We start from the raw sequence: 21,943 nt of genomic DNA on the forward strand, positions 1-21,943 counted from the left end.
CGTTCCATGGCCCTCATCGTAGATGAATGGAGGCCTGATCTCAGGGGCATGCGCCAAACAGTCAGAAAAGGAACACCAACTCCACAATGCATTTCCACATACAGAAATCTCCAAAAGCCACCAAGTGGGTTGCGAAAGTCTTTTCTTTCCTCTTAACTGTTTTGTTCTCCCCCGAAAAGGTTTATTTAAAGACACCTTGTCTTGACTTTAAAGGCCCCTCAAACTTCAGCATTCATTTGTCCCTCTCAGGCAATGCATCTCAGTCGGCTCGCCCACATAATCTGTCTAAAATTTAAATTAGGGCTTGCCAAGAAAGGTGAAGTCTTAATTTGCCTGTTACTAAATAACAAAAGGCTTGTTTCTTTGACCCAAAGCTTTTTATGGGGTATGCCTGGAGGAGGCACTTAAATCACAATAATTTGTAACAGCTCAGAAACATTCAGACTTCATGGCAGTATAACATTAAAAAGAAGAAGAAGAAGGGCAAGGGCAGCCACAGGATCCCCAAAAACCCATTTCAATCATGGCATATAATTTTTTTAAATACAAATCCCAAATGTTATATTAAGGAAAGGGTGTCATTTGATGCTCATGGGATTACCGTACACTGAAATAAACCATACTTGCAACTTTAGGATCTGTTTACAAAAGTAAGGCCAGTGGCAACTCTTTAATAGCTAGGACAACTAGCTTATTAACCAAACTTTTCCATTCAAAAGCACTTCAGAGAAGCCAGGTATATTGCAGTCTCTGCACAGCATGTTCAGACTACAAAATTGTCGGCAGGCAGTTCATGGAAACACGCACTTACCAATACAAACAAGGCTGGCGCACCAGGAAGAAGCAGTAAATTATACATCAGAAGCGAAACCTGCTACTTCCAGCCAGGCTTTTGAAGGCAACTTTACGTTGGGCATGCTCAGTGGGAAAGCAGCATGAAAAAGCAGGCACAAGTGAGGAAAACTTTCATTCTAATCTCATCTGAGCCACTTACAGATTTGCCAAAAATGACAAAGCTGGTCCACATTTCCAGGAAACGGGAGATGGCCGAGCTGGGCTTCCCCAGGATCCACTCAAGATCCACTCTTTCTGTTCCCAAATTTGCACCAGATTTGATAAATTATTAACATAGTCCTCAGTTTGGATTGACAGTCCTCTGTCAGTCTTTGCAAGTCCACGAGAAAAGAGCACACTTCAAAAAATGAATAGGAGGAGGAAAATATTATGAAGCAAAGGACTAGAAAGCCGGAGAATGAAAATATTTAAAAACCACAGCATTTCAGAGGGTCTGGTTACATGCAGGATGCTCACTATTGCATCATCTGATCTAGAGAGGCTGAAGAGCAAGATCTGAAGGACAGCTGGATGAGGTAAGTTACAATCACTGTCTCTGCAGAACTGGGGGGGGGGGAGTCAATGGGTTTTCTCCCACTGAGCTAGACATGGAATTGCAAGACCCAGGTAGCTGCCTAGATATGAGGTCCCAGAAGCATGTAAAAATTAACTCTCAAAAACAGGAAAGCAGACTGACATCCTTAGGGCAGATTCCCACCTGTACAGGCTGAATCCTTCAGACAAGGGAACTGGGCGTTCTCTGTTGGGCTAGGGGCTAAGTGCTTGCAATGTCAGTGCTGCTCAGTGAGCATCTGGGGTTGCTATGGAACAAAAGAGCTCATCCTGGAGATCTTTGGCTCCCCAAACAGAAATTGTTCATCTGGCCTCTCAGACAGTAAGAGTGCATCTAGATAGGGAAGAAGTTCTAGGAGGAATTGGGGCAATGGGGTCATTGGAAGAGCCTTTCGATCAACGTTTCCCCCTCCTTAGTCACCTGTACCTTTTTCTTCTCTGTCCTTGCTTTCATCCCCCTGATATTCCCTTGCAGATAACACTGGACTGAATTTCTTTAATATTTTGTAAAGTGCCATAATTATCTTGACAGAGACTGCAACTAAACAGGAAACTGTTTCAGGTTATCTAACATGGCACTACGTATGATCATGTAAATTTTAAAATGTCTGGAGCAGAGATAACAGAGAAGGAGGGAATGTCCCTAGACGGGAGTGGGGGGACCAGCAATCCCAGATTACAAAATGTCTGGAACAACAGGTAATCTTCACAGACTGGAAGAGATATTGTGGAAATGACTCAAGCTGTTGTGACCTTGCAGTGCAGTGCTTCTTAAGAATGTGGCACAGCCATCATACCCCAATGAGTATGTCCCCAACAGCATCATCCTAGCGCATAACTATCTTTGCTGGTTTGGAATCATACAGCTGTTCACCCATGCCAGAATAGTCATGCTGGTCACTGCCTTCCTTTCACTCCTCCATCTGCTCCAAAACCTTTGCGCAAAGCCCAGTTCTTCCCAAAACACCGAGAGCCCACTTTGCCTTCCTCCTTCCTAATGTCCCTTGATCCAATTAATTCTCAACTTCAGCCCATCTGCCAGACCACAACTTTTATCATCTTAGCAAACATGGCCATGTGGGGGCCAACAGGGGTAGCACCAGTTTGGAGAAGAGTGATTCAAGTACAGTACTTTTATCTAGTTTACCTATCTGAAGATATAGAGGTGTTTTTCAAACTCCAGAAGAAATCAGAAGCAGAATTTTTAGCCTTTGAAATTACTGGCAGGCTGCACACAAAAACATAAATTTGTCGATACAAAAATAAAAATGGTACCCCTTTGAAAATAAAGACAGACATTTTCAGATTCACTTGTTATTCCAAGCAAACTTTGTATCAATGTCAATGCATACTATCATTTCAAATTAAGAAGCAAAGTTAGAATGTGAATCTCACCATATACTTTTCCTAACTGGATTTAGCATCTAGAAACTTACGGTATTTCTTTAGAACTGAACAAAAGGACAAAGAGTGCCGGTTTCATACCTGGTATAGATGAATCTCGATCGGTTTTATATTGAATGTAAAAATTGCATAATTTGTTATTTTATTTTAGTCTTGTGTGATAATGCTGACCTATGGTCATAATTAGAGATGGGCATGAAAAACTTTGTGCCAGGTTGTCGTCATTCATCACTGCAGCACTACAGGTGCTGTGCATTTTCTACCCCCACCAGCTCGCTCATTTACCTGCCAGTACATGCTGATCATTTCCTCCCATCACACTATCTTCCAGGCCAGGCAGAAGCACGAACTTCCCTTTCCTGCCTCCTCCAGCAGCAACCCACTCAGATGAAGAGGCAGGGTAGGGATTCCGACAATGCTACTTGTGAGCGGGCAGCTGCTGGAGGAGGCGGAGAAGATCGCTCAATAGGGAGGGAATGAGCAATGAACAGGTGAGTGGGTGAACCCGGTGGGATCAGGATAGAGAACGTGTGGCGCTTGTGGTGCTGTGCTGATGAACCTGGAACAACCTGGAACAAAGGGCTTTCTGCTCATCTCCAGTCATCATCATCATCATCATAAAGCAAAGTAAAGGTTTCATACCTTTTATAGGTAAAGGGTATCCTACTGCAGAAAATAATTCCAAACTTATTCTGTCTGTCACTGTGGGGTAGGTGGGATCCTCACAGCATTCCACTATTCTAGAAGGGCAAAGAGAAACAACCAAGTAAGTGATGACAAAAAACAACAACACGCAGCCACTCACAGCCAGTTTTGAGCAAATGGTATAAACAACCAAGGTTCTCCCCTTGATTCTTACTAATGTGCATGATGCTCCTTCACACTTCACTCCAGAGTGTCCCTTGGTTGTTTAGAAACAGATAATGGCATGGTGATGAAGAAGATATTATGATTTAAAGCAGGGTGGATTTGATTTCAGTTGCTTTAAATCTCTATTTTAATTTTTAAAACTGGATTAAAAAAATTAAATCATGCTTTAAATCAATTTGTTGTTTTTTTTTAATCATTGATTATTATCCACCCTGCCTGCTAGAAATGACTTATGATTAAAAGGATTCCAGGAAAATGTACACTATAGGAAGTGTAAAAAAAAAGGCACAAAACACAGCACACAGCTGCATTTTCCTATTTTCTAACAAGCATTGTGCTCCTATAAAGTTCTTAATTCTCTTAGTCCTTCCCTGACAGTTAAGAAGCCTCTTGAAACCCAGAGTATCACATGTGCTCTTACAAACTGCATGTCCAAGGAGAAGCATAAAGCAAGCACAGTCAGATCAGGTTCTGCAATCTCTCAATGTCTTTCCCTTTGGGCACCTTCTTCATTCCAAGTTACCTTACTGACTTCCAGAAACAGATCTCATATAATTCAAACCCATTTGATGAAGTCCTGCCTCACACAGCTATTTGTCAAGGCAACTGGGGACACAGGCTTCCTTCCAAGAGTCTTGGAGAAAACTTCCTGAAATTGGATGAACAGCAATAAACACAAGACGGAACAAACAGACCTTCTAGGTCAAAGAAAAAGGTACCATCAAGTTCCGTCTTAAGTGAGTCAGAGAAAAGTAATAATCCAAATTATTATGAAGCACTGCCACACTCTATTATTATTCCCTTTTAGCTGTCTATAATCTCAATTATAGGGACATGGTGCTGCTGCAGGTCAAACTGCAGAAGCCTCTGTGCTTCAGGGTCAGAAGACCAGCAGATCGTAAGACTGAGTGAGCTCCCTTCGCTTGTCCCAGCTCCTGCCAACCTAGCCGTTCAAAAGCATGTAAATGCGAATAAATAGGGACCACCTCGGTGGGAAGGTCACAGCGTTCCGTGTCTAGTCGCACTGGCCATGTGACCATGGAAACTGTCTTCGACAAACACTGGCTCTACGGCTTGGAAATGGGGATGAGCACTGCGCCCTAGAATCGGACATGACTGGACTCAATGTCAAGGGGAACCTTTACCTTTACCTTAATCTCAAGTATACATCTTGATTTATCCCAAATGTTCAGGGTAGATTATTATTGGGGGTGGGGGAAGCAAGCACACATGCAAATCTTGACCCATGACATTGCTGCCCAAGATTGATGAGAGCTGGAATCCCACCCATCTGGTTGGAGAAGTCAGGTCTTTACAAATACAGAATACATAATGATAACCATGGGAAGGGGCTGCTACATTCTCTTTTCACAGAGTGAAAATGCTCATGGATAATGGGGCAGAAGCTACCAAAGGGCAATTCTACTACAGGCTACTCAAAAGACCAAAAAGAAAACAACAGAAGGCAGTACTGCATTCAACCAACCCAGGTATTTGGCTTTCCCTGAGGAGCCTTTCTCACCCTAGTTAATTAGAAAGGTCATTTCTATGAAGCAACTTCCTCCATTGATAAGAAAAACCCAGCAGCTACCACTTCCAACACATGAAGGAAGTTAATCTTAGAAATGCTCCCCAGAGAACCACACAGGGCCATCCAGCCAATTGCTGCAATTTGTATGTTGATGGATGACAACAATAGTAAGTTTTCAGGCTTTCCATCTTCTTCCTGATGGAAATAAAGTTCACTGTGGACACAGCGAGAGGGGAGATTGCTGGACTATTAAGAGCTTGGAAAAAATATGAGTCCAAATAGAGGAATATGTCATCATCCCATAACTCACTGGAAAGAACCTATGAATCTTCTCCCTTCTTTGTCCTCATATGTGTTGAAAAGCTGAAAGCAGACTTTTCATTTGATTTTAAACCCTGCTTTTCTCTGAAGAAACTCAAAGCTGTGTCTGATTCTCCCCACGCATTAACATGTTATTTTTACAACTATCTTGTAAGGTATGTTAGTCAATCCACAGTAGTCCACCACTATCACACCACAAATGGCTTTTAAGTCTTGTTTTCAAAAAAAAGTATTGATACCAGCACAATGCTCCTTGCTGCTTTTCAGAGCCAAGACTCAGTAAAAAAAAGGCAGTATCTGAAATCCCTTCAAGCAAATTAAACCCTGTTATTATGTTCAGATTGGCAAACTGCTTCCTAATTAATTATCCTGTTGTCATCACAACCTTCATGTTAAAAATAATAATGAAAAATTGGATAGATGGATTTTTTCACATTTTCCCATTAACGCATGCCTTACAGAGTACAGATTTCAATCTATGCCAAAAATGGAAGCAAGGTGTGGTAATTATTCTAAATCACCAAGGGTACAATGCAAGGATAGTACTTAATACATGCAAAATAACATGTACAGTTTGAGGTTTTACCCATCAGTTATTAAAGAGGGCAGCAGCAATATTTCAAGTGGTGTGATCATTATGATAGCTTTGGAAGCAATACATCAGGAGTTATTGGTCCACAAATATGTCAACTATCTCTGTGCGAATTCTACAGATACATTCCTTCTCATGGTTATCGTGTATGTATGGATTCTGTGCTGGATAGAACACATGATTGATTTTCAAGTCCCTGTTTTGCTTAACCTACTCACTTTATTTTTAAGCAGCTAGAATCTAAATTAATGGCAATTGTATCTAAAAGAACTGTGTTGCATAACCCCAATATTTTTAATACTAGCTACACTAAACTTAGTTGACTGGGAAAATGTATTATGTACACAAAGCAAACATTTGACTTAGTTCTGCTGGGCTTTTTTTTTACCTGTGTGTTTTTTTAAAAGACATTTGCAATTTAATGAAATTCTTTTCTTGACTGGCAGGCTGTGAACAGGACTACTGTCTGAGTCCAAGATGTGTACTTTTCCCACACACACCACTTGGCTAGATTTATAACTGGCAAAAGCAAGCTGGCAGTTCAGTGAGGCTGAAAAGATGTTGGCTGGGGGAGGGATGGGGTGAGTATGTCTAAGAGAGAAAAGAGGAGGGCCAAGACTGTACATCCACAGGATCATTTTAACAGGGTAAAGGTCTAGTTTTTATTTTTACCAAAATGCTATCCAGTGGTTTGCATGTAGAAACATAATAGTCCAGCATTGTGGAATTCAAGCAAAGACGTATGTCTTATTTCAAGCCCTGAGAAAATGCAAACACAAACTCGAAACAAGGCGATAATTAGAAGGCGGCTGGCAGTGTAAGACCTTATAAATAGTATCACACTTTACAGACCAGAACAACCATCATCAAGATTACTAACACAGATCAGAATCAGCGTCCACAGCCAAAAGGATGCTTTCAAAAAGTACAGATTAAAACTGTTTTCATAGCAACCCTCTGTACACCAAAAGTAGAAAGGTTATTCTAATATTAAGATGTGTACTTTGCATCCCACATTATTCAGAGGCTGCCTTGCAATCAAAACTTGAAATCAAGATTTGAGGTGCCAGGGATTGCCGGTAACTACAGTTTGCCCCGTTCAGATGCAGCAAGAAATGTCAAGTGAGAAAACAGGGTGAAGAAGGGCCAGGGCACCAGTAAAGCAGCTGCTCATTATTATTATTATTATTTATTTAATTTATATCCCGCCTATCTAGTCGTGGTGGACTACTCTAGGCGGCCAACAACAGAGATAAAATACAATAACATAAAACAGCATAATTACAACAATTAAAAATAGGGAAACAATAAAGGAGAGAAGAAAATCAAAAGTAATCTGGAGAGAAGGCCTGCCGAAACATCCAAGTCTTTAATAGGTTCTTAAAGGTGCCCAGCGAGGGAGCTCCGCGAATGCCAGGAGGTAAGTTATTCCAAAGGCGAGGAGCCACCGCCGAGAAGGCCCTATTTCTTGTTTTCTCTTTTCGGGCCTCCCTCGGCGTTAAGCTCCTCAGCCTCACCTCCTGGCTCGCCCGTGTGACCCGGGTAGAACTTGGTGGGAATAGGCGTTCCGCCAGGTATCGAGGCCCTAAACCGTTTAGGGCTTTATACGTAAGCGTTAACACTTTGAAGTCGATGCGGAACCTGATGGGCAGCCAATGCAATGCGGCCAGAGTGGGCGAAATATGTTGGAATTTTTTCACTCCACTGAGTAATCTGGCCGCCGCATTCTGCACCACCTGTAATTTCTGCAGCAACCTCAAAGGAAGCCCCACGTAGAGCGCATTACAGTGGTCTAATCTTGAGATTACGAGTGCGTGTATTAAGATGGTGTACTAAAATATGATTTGACCCAACATCTGAACCTTGGATCACAAGTCGAGGTTCAGTGTCCAGGAATACTGCAGCAACAAGAAGACCAAGTTGTCCTCTGATAGCAAGGCTCCTCAGCCCGGTTCCAAGAGCCATCTGTCTCAGAGTGGAGCACAGATGGAAGGGGGCTCATTCTTGCCTTGTCATACATCCCGTGTTAAACTATTCATAGATGGCCTGATTCTAGATCAGGGTTTTGTAAACAGGAGAACAACTCCTTGATTCAATCGAGAGAGAGAGAGAGAGAGAGTCAGCCTGTGACACAAGCTTTTGTAAAGGTTTTAAACTTTAACTCTGGAAGCCCAGGTGGACTCTGTGGCCAGGGGCACTTCCTTCAGCTGTGGAAATTATACCAGCTATGGCCCTACCTGGACAAGTGAAGTCTCATGACAGTTACACACGCACTGGTAACATCTCGTATAGATTACTGCAATGCACTCTACGTGGGGCTGCCTTTGAAGATGGTCCAGTGTCTGCAACTGGTCCAGAATCAATCTGTGCGGCTGGTGAGTGATGGGGCTGCTAGGGGACACATCAAGTCGATTCTGTTTAAATCACATTGGCTACCAGTCTCTGCCCGGGCCCAATTCAAAGTGCTTGTTTTGACATATAAAGCCCTAAATGGCTTGGGCCCTGGATACCTGAAGGACCGCCTCCTTCCATATGAACCTACCTGGCAGTTAAGATATAGCCAGGGGCCCTTTTGAAAGAGCCGTCCCTCAAGGGGGTAAGAGGGGTGGCTTGTAGACAAAGGGCCTTTTCGGCAGCTGCCCCCAAACTATGGAATGCCCTCCCAACTGAGATTCGGCTGGCGCCGACGCTGATGACATTTCAGCGCCCGGTCAAAACCTTCCTGTTGCAGAAGGATTTTAATTGAAATAATATCAGCCGTGGGTCCTGATGGCCATTTTTAGAGTATCTATTTTAATTGTTTTATCTGTTTTACTGCATTTTAATTGTTGCAAGCCGCCCAGAGACCTTTGGGTAGTGTGGGCGGCATATAAGTTAAATAAATAAATAAAAAAACAAATAAATAAATAACTGAATAAAAAGTGGGAAGGGGTGGAGTTAAACTTTCTGTTAAAACATCCCCTGCACTCATCAAAGCCCTCAGGAAAATTCTCCAAGCTTTGGGGGCTGATTAAGCCCACCTGAAAAGGAAAGATGGACTTTACAAACACTCCAGATCTTCTCTGGCCTGAATGAAATCCAATTCAGAGAAAAAGCCCTAGCTTATTTCCAGCCAGTGTGCAGCTTCTCTCTCCTAGTTAGGGCAATTCAAAGGGGGGGGGGGTTTGCATACTTGAAAGACTAGGGAGGCTGGGAGGGGAGGAATGAGTCACTTCCAAAGTCAGGTTGGCTCAGAAAATTAGCCCAGCTATTTCTGACTTGGGGGAAACAGCTCATATTCATTCTGAACTAATCCAATTTGGACAGAGGGAAGCTCACCCACCACTGTTAAAATCATGCTAATTGTAATGTGGTCAGTCACTACGGCAGAAAACGAAAAGAAGCTTCCTAGATATGGGCTGCCCTTTTATTTTCCACCCCCAGGAGAGAGAGAGAGAGAGAGAGAGAGAGAGAGAGAGAGAGAGAGCAACGTCCCCCCCCCCATAACTTGTAAATGGAAGCCAAGGCCAAGTTCTTCATTTTGGAACAGTATTTCCAGAGGGCATCTGTTTATCCACCTCCCTCAAACCGATCCTCTTCCCGGTCCTAGGAATGATGACAATGGTAGCTTGAACGTATTTGGAGGGCACAGTGTTAAAGAAAGCTGGCCCATATTAGGTGTGCCTGAAATGATACAGATGCTGCAGTTCTGCAGAAAGGGTTCACATGCCTATGGCTGAAAGACAGAAAATGCCGCCAGAGAAGAAACATCTCTCTTCCCCAACATCCCTTGTGTTTCTTCCACAACCTGCTACCTAACAACGGCATTTCCAGTATTTCAGAAGCAGGTTCATTTTTAAGACTCTTTTCCCCATCAGATCAATGGCCCAATGCGATCCCTGTTGGACAGATCAGCACCATCATCTCTTAACCTGTAACCTGTCTTCTAAACCCAATTTTTGATATTTTTATTTACCTTTATTTTTAAAAACCATATGTTTCTCCTTTACTTCCTACTATGTTAAAATTCAAGCAGGGGCTCATTAAACTGAATATTCTTCCATACCAACCCATCCCTATAGAAAAATTGTCCCTGACTTCTAGGTTTTCATGTGCACTGAACTTTTCCCCCATCAGAAAGGAGCACATAAAATGCAGATTTTCTCCCCTCTCCCACTTCCAGCTTCAAGGCCTTGTCCTTTTACTTAGCATACAAAGAAAACAACCTACTGCAATCATTTCAAGTCGTTGTATGATTCCTTCAAGGGCTCCTAAGTGCACCAAGGAGAAACTAGTATATTATATGGTGGCACTAATGCTTCTTATGTCACTGCCCTAATAATGTGCTCCTCAACCTAATGTAAACCTAACCATTGCTTATGATCTGTCAACAGATGTTCAGATCTGACACAAAGTCCTATCCACTCTTCATGCAAGCTTGTCTTGGAAACTGGCACACCTGAAGTCAGCAAATATTTTCCTTGTCCTTGTTTACTGCATTTCTGTACAACCCAATTAGTGGTGAACACTCCTCCGAGCGGTGAACGTAACAGAACAAACAAACAAGCGACCCCCAACCCCCAGACAGCTTAACAAAGAAGAAACAGCCCTACCAAAGACAAATGAAAAACTGATGAAAAATTGTTCCTGTTAATATACCTGTCAACCTTCTGCAAGTCTACCTGCATGGTGGCAATACCTCACTGCATTTCCCATCAGTCCAGGACAACAGCCAATGGGGAGGGACAATGGCAGCTGCAGTCCAAACACAACTGGAGGGCCACATTTCACACCCACGGTATAAATGCTTCCCCGGGAATCAACAACCTGCAAGCCTCTCCTAGCTACCTTCAGAGCTGTGAAAAGTAAACAACAAATGCATTTGCTACACACCTGGATGGGTGTTCGCTTTTAGATCCTAACAGTTCTTTCTGGTTTTCCACTAAAAGGAGGAAAGTGGTTATAAAAGCTTGAGCTTCCTTAAATGGACTACATGTTATGTTAGGGATGTGCGGGGATGACGACTGAAAGGACAAGCAGAGAAGATACAGTAATTATCTGGTTCTCGCAGGCCTTCTTTGAAAAAGCAACATAGAAAAACTCTGCAAAATGAGCCGTTGTCTCCTAAATGCTTTTCCCTGCTGTGCAATCTATCTATCTATCTATCTATCTATCTATCTATCTATCTATCTATCTATCTATCTATCTATCTATCTGGTAATAATGTTGATTTTACCAACACCTCCCTCCAAAAAACCACCTGCCTTCAGACAACGGCATCAGTAGTGAAGTGGTGCTGGAATATTTGTACATTATGACCTCATACAGCGGCGCCCCGCTTGACAACGATAATCCATTTCAGGAAAATTGCTGTTAAGCAAAATCGTCGTCAAGCAAAAAAAAAACCATTGGAATGCATTGGAAACGGTTTAATGAGGGGAATACCTGCTTGTGCAGCGAAGATCCTCCATAGGGCGGCCATTTTGCTGTCTTGAAGAAATAGCTCCGGAAAACAGCGGGGAGCCATTTTGCGAACCGCCGATCAGCTGTTTTTAATCGTCATCTTGCGAACAATCGGTTCGCGAAACAGGGACATAATCAATGTAAGGTAAAAAAAACCCATAGGAACCATCGTTTTGAGATCGCTATAGCGATCGCAAAAAAACCATCGTCGAGAGATTTCATCATCAAGCGGGGTTGTCGTCAAGCGGGGCACCACTGTATGCAAATATTCCTGCACCACCCTCCTATCGAGGTTATTGTCTGAAGGCAGCTTGTTTTTTTTTTAAATCAACATTATTTTTTAAAATATCTACTTCCAGCATTTACACTACCCAGCAGAAAAATGAAAAGACCTCAATTCCATTTTGCTAGCGCTGCTGGGAAGTGGGAATAAATTACCTTTATCCCAAGGGAAAACCTACTTCCATAATGCTGACTTGTTCTTATTTACCAGTTCACCCACTGATCTTTAGTCTTCTTTAAAAAGCATCTGTAATCAAGCCATTCTATAATCAGGAGGAGGAAGGAAAACAAACAGCCCAATCCAGCTGGAGGAAATGGGTGCTGGGCGTGCATTCTTTCTGCCTGAAGAGCCCGAAGCATGAGCTGGCATCACTCAGCAGAGTGTTCCTTTCCAGGCACACTGCTTCCTGGAAGGGCAGGGCGAGAGCAGCTCCATTAATTCCAAACATATCATTCTCTGTCTGCCTACCGGAAAAAAAGAAAGCCAGTAGACAAAATGTTTTGGTCTTAGGAGAGGTGTGCTGCTTTCAAGCAGGATGGATAACACTCAAGAACGTTTTTAAAATCAAATTGATTTAAATCATGATCAAAGTTTTTTAAAAATCAATTTTTAAAATTTACATCAACAAAAATATGATTTTAAAAATTTATTTTGTTTTAATCTAAATCATTATCCATCCTGATTTCAAGTGAATTATTTCTGGTAAATTCAATGACATTTCAAAAAGGGCTTAAGCCTGAGAAACCTCCTTCTAAAGAAAAGTTACTAGAACACTAAATCATGATGGTTAATCGTAAATACATTTAGTAGAAATCCAAGTCTTCTAAAACTGCACTTTGAACTGGATTGTTCCATAAACCACCAAGAAATCTAAAACTAACCACAGCCTGCCCGGGTCCAGAGATCATGACAAGTTTTGTTCAGTGGTTTAGGCATCTGGCTGTGGATCCAGAGGTTGGGAGTTGAATTCCCCACTATGCCTCCTTGACAGGCTCTGGACTCTGTAGGATGTCTTCCAGCTCTGCAGTTCTAAGATATATATACAGTGGTGCCTCGCAAGACGATGTTAATTTGTTCCGCAAAAAAGTCTTGTGAAAACATCGTCTTGCGAAATACGGTTCCCCATAGGAATGCACTGAAATCTAATTAACGCGTTCCAATGGAGGGAAAATTGTCGTCTTGCGGAAAAAAACTCTTATTTATTTATTTTATTTATACCCCGCCTATCTAGTCATTTCGACCACCCTAGGCAGCTTACAACATAAAGCATAACAAGTTCAAGAAAAATGTATAACAATTTTTAACAATTAACAATTAATCTTGCGAAACGTGTCTTCCCATAGAAATGCACTGAGATCTAATGAATGCGTATGGGCAAAAAAAGTCAGAACAAAGTCAAATCAAAAAACTTTATAAATATTACAGAAAAACATTTGTCTTGCGAAAAAGTGTCTGTTAAAAAATTGTCTTGCGAGTCACGGACCCAACTGTCAAAAACACCGACTTGCGAAAAAGCGACTCTTAAAAAAAAATTGTCTTGCAAAGCACAGACCCAAACATCGTCTTGCGAAAATCGTCCATAGGAAAAACAGTCTTGCGAAGCTCAAAAGTGGTCGCAAAAACTAATCGTCTTGCGGATTAATCATCCCGTGAGGCAATCGTCTTGCGAGGCACCGCTGTATTCCAAAACTCGAATGAAAGCTTCCTGGCTTCTCAAGACCACAGGACAAGGAGTGGGACTCACAAAACCTAGGTTCAGCTTTGAAATTCGAAACCATGGCTTAACATTTTGTGGTACCATAGCCATGAGTTCCTATCAAGCAAAGAAATTTGAGAACATGGTTTTACAATGGCTATGCAGGGCTGTTTTCTTATCTCCCAACAGAAAGACCTTAGAAAATAAACTGGCAAAGCTTTGGGTCCAAGGCGCACTCCCACTAACATCACTATCACCACAATCCTGAATTTTTAAAACTGAAGAAAAACAAGTGGCTATAAATAGGTTTCTAGTTCTCTGAAAAGACTATTTAATTTAAAAAAGAGAGAGAGAGGTGGGCTGCCTTTTCTTCTAGAGGAGAATCACTGTTCCTGGAGACTCCTAAGCAACAAATATTTTCCTTTTCTTATTAGAAGAAAAAATGGGAGGAGAGTCAGGGAGCCACATACCTTAGAAATGAAGTATTGTAGTGTTGAAGATGTGTGTGTGTGGGGGGGGGAATGTTGTGGAAATGTTTTATTTTGTTAGATAAATATGAAATTCTATACAGAGACCTAGGACAGCCACCATTCCACTCTCTCTCTCTCTATATATAAAGAGTGGAACAGTGGCTGTGCTACGTCTCTATATAGGAATTTAATATTTATCTAACAAAATAAAACATTCCCACAACCGGAAGGCAGGACCAGATGTAAATGGTTTGCTTGCATGTTTGCTTGTTTCTTCCATTTATAAACGAGCTACGTGGTGCAGTAGTTAAACTGCAGCACTGCAGTCAAGACTCTGCTCGTGACCTGAATTTGATCCTGGGCTCAGGTTGACTCAATCTTCCAAGGTTGGTAAAATGAGTACCCAGTTTGCCTGGGGAGGGGGCAATCTGTAGCCTGTATAATTAAATTGTAAACCACCCAGAAAGAGCTTAAGCATTGGTTTTTTTCCCCATTTCCGATGGGTCTTGTGGGGTTTGTTTGCTTTCTGCTTTGCTTTTTTTGTATTTCCGATGGGTCTTGCACGGTTTCTTTCCTTTCCTTTTTTTTTCCTTTGGCCGGAATGAATTAATCGTGTTTCCGATGGGTCTTGCACGGTTTATTTCCTTTCCTTTTCTTTTTTTTTCCTTTGGCCAGAACGAATTAATTGTGTTTCCGATGGGTCTTGCACAGTTTGTTTGCTTTCTGCTTTGCTTTTTTTGCATTTCCGAAGGGTCTTGCACAGTTTGTTTGCTTTTCTTTCCACCACCCCCTTTGGCAGGAACGGATTAATTGCGTTTCCGATGGGTCTTGCAGTGTTTTGTTGGTTTTTTGGTGATTTTTTTCTTCAGCCGGAATGGATTAATTGTATTTCAGTGCATTCCTGTAGGAAATGGTGCTTCGACTTATGACTATTTCAAGTTACGACCGGAGTTCCAGAATCAATTAAGTTCGTAAGTTGAGGCACCACTGTACTTTGATTTTAACTACCACCCCATAGTACAATGCAGCACCAGTGGGCATCTTCAGATGTCTATGCCCTTTATTCCTATATGTTCACTCAAAGTGCACAGAACAAAGATTTCAGAAGTTTTTATTATTTTGCCTCTGAAATGTATGCTTAATGTTCCCATATGTGTGCAAGTTACGGTGGTGACCACACAATTAAAACTAGTGCGCCAACTGCGCCTGTTCCTGGACAGGTCTGATCTGGCCATAGCGACACATGCCGTAGTTACACTCTGTGTGGGACTGCCTCTTGAAAGTGTTCAGAAACTTCAGCAGGTCCAAAACACGGTTGCCGGACTGCTAACTGTAGCTGGTCACAAGGATCACGTAACTCCCCTCTTATAGCAGCTTCACTGGCTGCTGATCTGTTTCCGGACATAATTCAAAATGCTGGTTTTAATCAATAAAGCCCTAGACGTTTTTATTATTTCTGAATGCCACTCAACTTTCATGTCTAGTTGGTTAGTAACCACTATATTTGAGCAGAAAAAAAGAATATCGGTTGAGAATCTGACTCTTCTGTACCTAAATAACCTGTACCTATCTCTGTGGGTGTGATTTTTCACTGGCCACAGGTGGATATTACAAGAGAAAGTTACAGAGCTGGGAAACAAGATATAACACCAAGCTAGATGTCAAACTAGGTTATCAGTACAGCATTATAAAGTTCAGCAGGTTAAAATGCCTGGCTTGCAGTATCTAAGATCAATCACACAGTGTGGAGGAATGAAGGTGGAGGGGAGGAAAACATAAGTTCTTAGGAAGGCTAGCAGACAGAAGGCATGAGCAGATGATATGGCAAAAATGATATTTAAGAATAAACATAGCAGGAATTGAGACAGGAAAAATAAGCCCTGGAAACTCAAAAGAAGAAAAAAGGCAGGAAACAGGAAAAAGAGAAAAGCAGTGATTTTGTGATAAACTGAGCAAAGGGCAGCCTACATGTTGACAACCCCAATGGCAGCAGTCAAGATGGTCTACAGCAGTGGTTCTTAACCTTTGTTACTCGGATGCTTTTGAACTACAACTCCCAGAAACCCCAGTCAGGACAGCTGGTGGTGAAGGCTTCTGGGAGTTGCAGTCCAAAACTCCTGAGTAACCCAAGATTAAGAACCAGTGGTCTACAGCAGAGGTCCCCAACCCCTGGTCCCTGGCTTGAGCCGGACCGGGCTGCGGAGACAGACCTCACACCCTTCACCTCTTTGTGCATGCACGCGCATGCCAGTGCCCACACAACCGCTCCACTTTTGAACGTCCACGAGTGCATGACTGTCGTGCCGCCATTTGCACATGTGCACAAGCACCCGTGGGGCCGCATGAGTTCCATGCTGCCATTTGCGCATGAGTGCATGCGCACCTGCACAAGCACCCTCCTGCTCCTTTGTGCATGTGCAAGCGCACGTGCAAGCACAAGGGGGTGCCCCACCTTCCCCAGCCGGTCTGCAGTGTTAAAAAGGTTGGGGACCCCTGGTCTACAGGATATCCGTTTCTGCTCACTACTATTTGCTGTTGCTGAAAAATAGCCCTGAAATTTGTTTTGTGTTTGGGTAAGAAGTGGTTAACTGAGGAAAAAGGGAATCAGTTTCTTAGATTCTCCTTTGATTGCTGTCACTTTGTAAGCAATAGTGAGCAGAAGAGGGCATCCTGTAGACCAGTGGTACCCAACCTTGGGCCCCCAGATGTTCTTGGACTACAACTCCCAGAAGCCTTCACCACCACCTCTGTTAGCCAGGATTTCTGGGAGTTGAAGTCCAAGAACATCTGGAGGCCCAAGGTTCGGGACCACTGCTGTAGACCATCTTGACTGCTGCCACTGGTGTTGTCAACATTCAGGCAGCTTTTTGCTATTTATAGTTTGGCATATTATGCAGAAACATCAGGCCATTTCATGGATACAGAATCACAACATCTCACATTCATAAACTTGAGGGTTTTTTTAAGCATTTAATTCTATCCTTACATTGGATTACCGAGTGTAGTGGATGAAGTTATGGACTAGGACCCAGGAGAGTTTAGCACGAATCCCTGCTCAGCCATGGAAACTCAGAGGCAGTGGTTGAAACTGGTAAAACCTCTCCTTAAACATCTCACTTACCTTGAAAGTCTTATTAGGGTCACTGTGAGTCTGTTTCAGCTTGATAGCACATAATACACAACACCATACCTTACTGGCCTAAAAGAAGATTCTAGTCATCAACAGTTCACAGAACAAAAGCAAGAATTCAATTAGAAAGAAGACTGCTACAGCTAGACAGCCATGAATTTGTGGCCTGAATCACCTATGCCAGCAATTACTAACCCATGGTCTGTGGACCCCCGGGGGAGCATGATGTCCTCACAGGGGATCCACAAAGGCTTGAAAAAAATGTTATGATATTTTGCAAGAAAGAAAGAAAGAGAAAGAAAGAAAATCTTTATTTCTCTTGCTTGTTCGTGTAAAACTTGGCTTTTCTAACCTACCACACCTCCATTAAAAACAAATATGAGTAAAAATTGGCTATGAAAATAACTGTTTGATAGCAAATCACTGTTTGATATTTCTGCACAAAGTGAGAATGTGCAAGTAAATGATACTGAATGGCTGAGAGAAAGGATGTGACATTTCTTGCTACTGTGCAGACAGTCAGAAGCCGCGGGAAGAGAGACTGGAGTCAGTCAGTGTGAGTGTGACGGAGTATTCAGATGGACTTCATGACTGTATTTCTTCCTAGATTTCTGCTAATAAAAGCACTTGGTTACTGTTGCACAAAGTCTTGTGGTGCTGTGGTTAAACTGCTGTACTGCAGCCAAAACTGTGCTCACGACCTGGGGTTCAATCCCAGGTATCTGAGTCAAGTTTGACTCAGCCTTCTGTCCTTCCAGCGTTGGTAAAATGAGTACCCAGCTTGCTGGGGGCGGGGAGGCAATGTGTGGCCTGCATGATTAACTTGTAAACCACCCAGAGAGTGTTTTAAGTGCTATAGGGCAGTATGTAAACAGAACGCTTTGCTTTTTTGCTTTAAAGAGACTTTTCAATATTGTTGCAGTGCATTTCATAACAATACATTTTGGCTGAGCCTCAGAATGGATCACTGGCTGAATTTGATGGTGTTGATGAGGGTGCATCCTGTTTGAAGCAAAATGAAGCTTCTTACAGTCATCTCAAAAGGTGTTGCTGTTATAGCAAGGAATATCTGTCGATTGGCTTCACGTGTACAGGTCCCGGAGACAAGCAAATTACTGCAACATAGGTTCCCAAACTTTTTTTGCCCCATAGACCACTTGCCGACTTATTTGTTTTCCGTAGACCCCCACCTACCTAATATCGCATTTTCCTAAACCTATTAACTTCAAACATGTTTTAAGGGTTTTTTGAAAGAGTGCACAAGTATAGGAAAAAATGTACAATTTTTATCCATACCTTTATTGAAGAAACACAAAATGCAATTAAATATTTGTATTTGGAACGAAAAAGAATCAGGTTAGCAAAATTAATAAATTAATACACAGCTAATGTTAATGAGAGGGATGAACCTGATGTTCTGATAACAGTTTTTCAATATTTGGTTTGAAATTAGTTAGGTACTGTATACTTTTAAATCTCCATGTTCAATGATTTGCAATCGACTTCTTTTATGTTACCAGATAGGCGGGATATAAACAGAATTAAATAAATAAATAAATAAATAAATAAATAAATAAATAAATAAATAAATAAATAAATAAATAAATAAATAAATAAATAAATAAATAAATAAAATTATGAAATATTATGTACAAAGAATCTGTGCTTGGTGTAATTATGGATTGCCTAAATATTTATTATGATCTGCCTAATGGGATCTGCTCACGTAGACTCCCATTTACATCTCGTGCACCCCCAATATTTTCTCTCTCTGATGTGGACCCCCTGCAGGTCAAAATCAACCCCTGGGGGTTCATATAGAACACTTTGGGAACCTATGTACTACAGTGTTGTATGATGAAATAGTATCCAATGAGGCCATGAAACCATCAAAATTGCAAAGATATCTCAAGAGTAAATATAAAGAACATGCCACAAAGAGCATCGATTTTAAAAAAAAGGAGCATGGGCTTCAGGAAAGTAAGAACATGGTCTAGAAAAAATACTATAACTGGTTGTAATAATGAAAATGCAATGAGGGGGCCTCATTTGAAATTTCTCAACTAAGAGCAAAACCCAGAAAACCCAACAATAACCAAATATGAAGACCCTTCATGAGAAACTTTAAATAAATATTTGATGCACTTAAGGGTTTTAAATCTTGAGTTGAGTCTTGGTGGTCCATGGCAACAAAAGATATTTAAAGGGGGTCCATGGTAAAGAAAAGATTAAGAACCGCTGACCTACACTATCCAGATATGTAGAAAGCTACATATCTGGATAGTGCCTTTACTTGCTTAGTGCCTTTACTTGCCTGAAAAATAATTCTCATGGAGGAACAAAAAGCATTATTCAGCCATGGGTTCATCATCAAAAAAATCCTTCTGATGACCAAATAAAACTATGTACTTCTAGGACTGCCTACAGCCTGGTGTTGTCAAGGGTAATGTTCCTAATTTATGGGTGCATGTTCTTATGTCAACAACTATATTCATTCCTAAGAGCAAACTGCTACGGTTATCTCTGTCCAGCGTTGGTATTTTAATAAGAGTTCCTCTGAGCAATAACACAGCTTTCTCTGGTAAAAATCAATCCCAGCAGTGGAGAGTATCTTGTAAATATGTCTTCTTGAAAATAAAATAGCACATCATCACTGATTTTAAAAGTACATTTTTTACGTGCTGAAGCAACCTAGGTTTAAGCGGAATAACTCCCCCTCATTCTCTGCTCCTCAAGCCTGTGAATAGTTCTATAATCATAATACAATTCACTTGCTAACAATGTTTTTTATAGCTTTGGGTAATTATAATGCCTTCTGACATTTCCTTTTCTTATGTAATTCTGAAAGTTGCAAACTATAATGCTTATCAGTCCATCATTAATGGCTACAGTCCAAGGCAACTCACTTCCTTTTCCTCAAATAATTTAAACAAGGAGAAATATCTAGGCTTTTGAAGCTTTACACAAAGAGGATTAGCCCCTTTTAAAAAATGCATCTGAGGAGAAAACAGAAATATCGCTGGAAGTCCAGTTCCATTCAGTGCTCAAAATCTGGAGACAACAACACAGGGTACTTAAAAAATGTACCAAAAAGAAAAGGATAAAAATGCTTTAAAAAATACTAAAAATATTACTTGAAAAGATGTCTGCCATCATCAAAGCACTCATTTGTACCTGTGGTATCCTAGCTGACTGCTCATAGCTATGTCGGATCACATAAGATCCAAAATCCACTTAGTGACACAAATTCATAATCACTGAAATATGAGGAATGGTCAAGTAAATTTTAAGCCTTATTAAACTACCCATTGCTATTACTTTTGTGTTTCCCAAGGATAGCCACTCTTAGGAAGCAGAGAGATGCTCTCTGTGCAATTTCAAAATATACCAAATGATACATCTTGTTTTAACCAACAACGTATTTAATAATGTTTCAATAATGAAATTCATTGTGATTTTACATTACGTTATGTCTGGATTTTTAAAACGTTCTTGTTCTGAGTTGCCACAGGGTTCTGCAATGGGGAAACGCCAGATATAAATTGTTTAAACAAAAAATGGATGTGTACATAAGGAAATAGATCTGTTAGTCTTAATATGTTTTTTTTTCTGCTGAGCAGACTACAATGGCTACCTCTTTGAAAACTACCACAGAAGGATGTCACATGAGTTAATAGTTCGGAAACATTGTTACAAGAGTTATAGCTGCTGAGCAATTTCATTTTTAATTGAACAACTTTAAAGGGTTAGGATAAAACAACAGTTATTGGAGGAGAGAGAATGAATCAAATGGAAAGAATTAGGTAGCCTGGTTTTACTCCCAAATAACCCCTGCATCTAGAACTAAAACAACAGATGTAAATACACACCTGGCATTACTCCGTTTCTATGAAGATCTCCTGACGAGACAATACTTTCTATCACTGATCCCCCCAGGCCTCTTCTATCTCTTCCACCTGGCAGAGAACATTCCCAGCCCTGCTACCTGAGAAAGATTTTTTTTACTTGAAGACACGAAGGACCATCTGCACAGAGGGCAAGTGCCCTACTATTGAGCTACAACCCCCTCCTCTAATTAAAAGCATTGTGTCAAGCTCCTGTGGCATCCAATTAAGTAATGACACCAGAGCGGCACTTCTAATTAATAAGGGAAGCCCTCTGCAAGCCTATCCACTTGTGTATATCTCAGAGAGAATCCAAGACAGCTAAAAAGAGTTTATTCCTCTTTAAAAGCACTGGAGGTGGCAAATAATTAACTGCAATAGATGGGAGCCGTCTGGAATGGCAGTTCCGTTGAGACAGTTTACATTTTTCTCAGTGATGCTCAGCAATTAAATGGGCTGCATGATGAACTCGGAGGAAAATAATCAACTTTAGTCCCTTCCCCAGCCCCAAAAATTCAGCTAGAGTGCTGAAATATGGAGGTCATCTAGTTTCAACGGAACAGAAACAGTGAAATTCATCTTTCCAAATAACAAGAGAAAAATGAACAAATTTCAGATGAAAATGGACTAAATTAGCTATTGTTTATTTACATTTATTCTACTGCATTCCACCTATCCTCCAAGAAATTCAAGGTACCACAAATGGCCTTCCTCATGCCCCACTTCATTCTTACAATGAAAGGGATCAAGGCCACCTAGTGTCTTTTATGGCCAAGGGGGGGACTTGAACACAACTCCCCAGAGTCCAGGAGTTCGGATTGCCTACAAGCTGAGCCATAACTAATGACGACACGGATTGGACCTGGAACCTAGAACAAAGCATAGGCTCTGCCTCTGAAGCTGCTTCCCATCT

General features: G+C 41.4%; 1 protein-coding gene across 8 annotated transcripts in view; it reads right to left on the minus strand.

Annotated features, from left to right (window-relative positions):
• FAM168A (family with sequence similarity 168 member A) overlaps positions 1-21,943 on the minus strand; it is a 156,190-nt gene that overhangs the window by 120,477 nt on the left and 13,770 nt on the right. For 4 of the 8 annotated variants that reach the window (XM_078390224.1, XM_072993442.2, XM_072993437.2 and 1 more), the window contains one exon: positions 3,454-3,551. The exons of the other annotated variants lie outside the window; for them this stretch is intronic. The gene's annotated coding sequence lies outside the window, so the exon portion shown is untranslated. The remainder of the gene's footprint in view (positions 1-3,453; positions 3,552-21,943) is intronic. 8 annotated transcript variants of the gene reach the window in all.

The sequence above is a fragment of the Pogona vitticeps genome, chromosome 3, assembly GCF_051106095.1.
Source record: "Pogona vitticeps strain Pit_001003342236 chromosome 3, PviZW2.1, whole genome shotgun sequence".
Taxonomy (NCBI): Eukaryota; Metazoa; Chordata; class Lepidosauria; order Squamata; family Agamidae; genus Pogona; species Pogona vitticeps.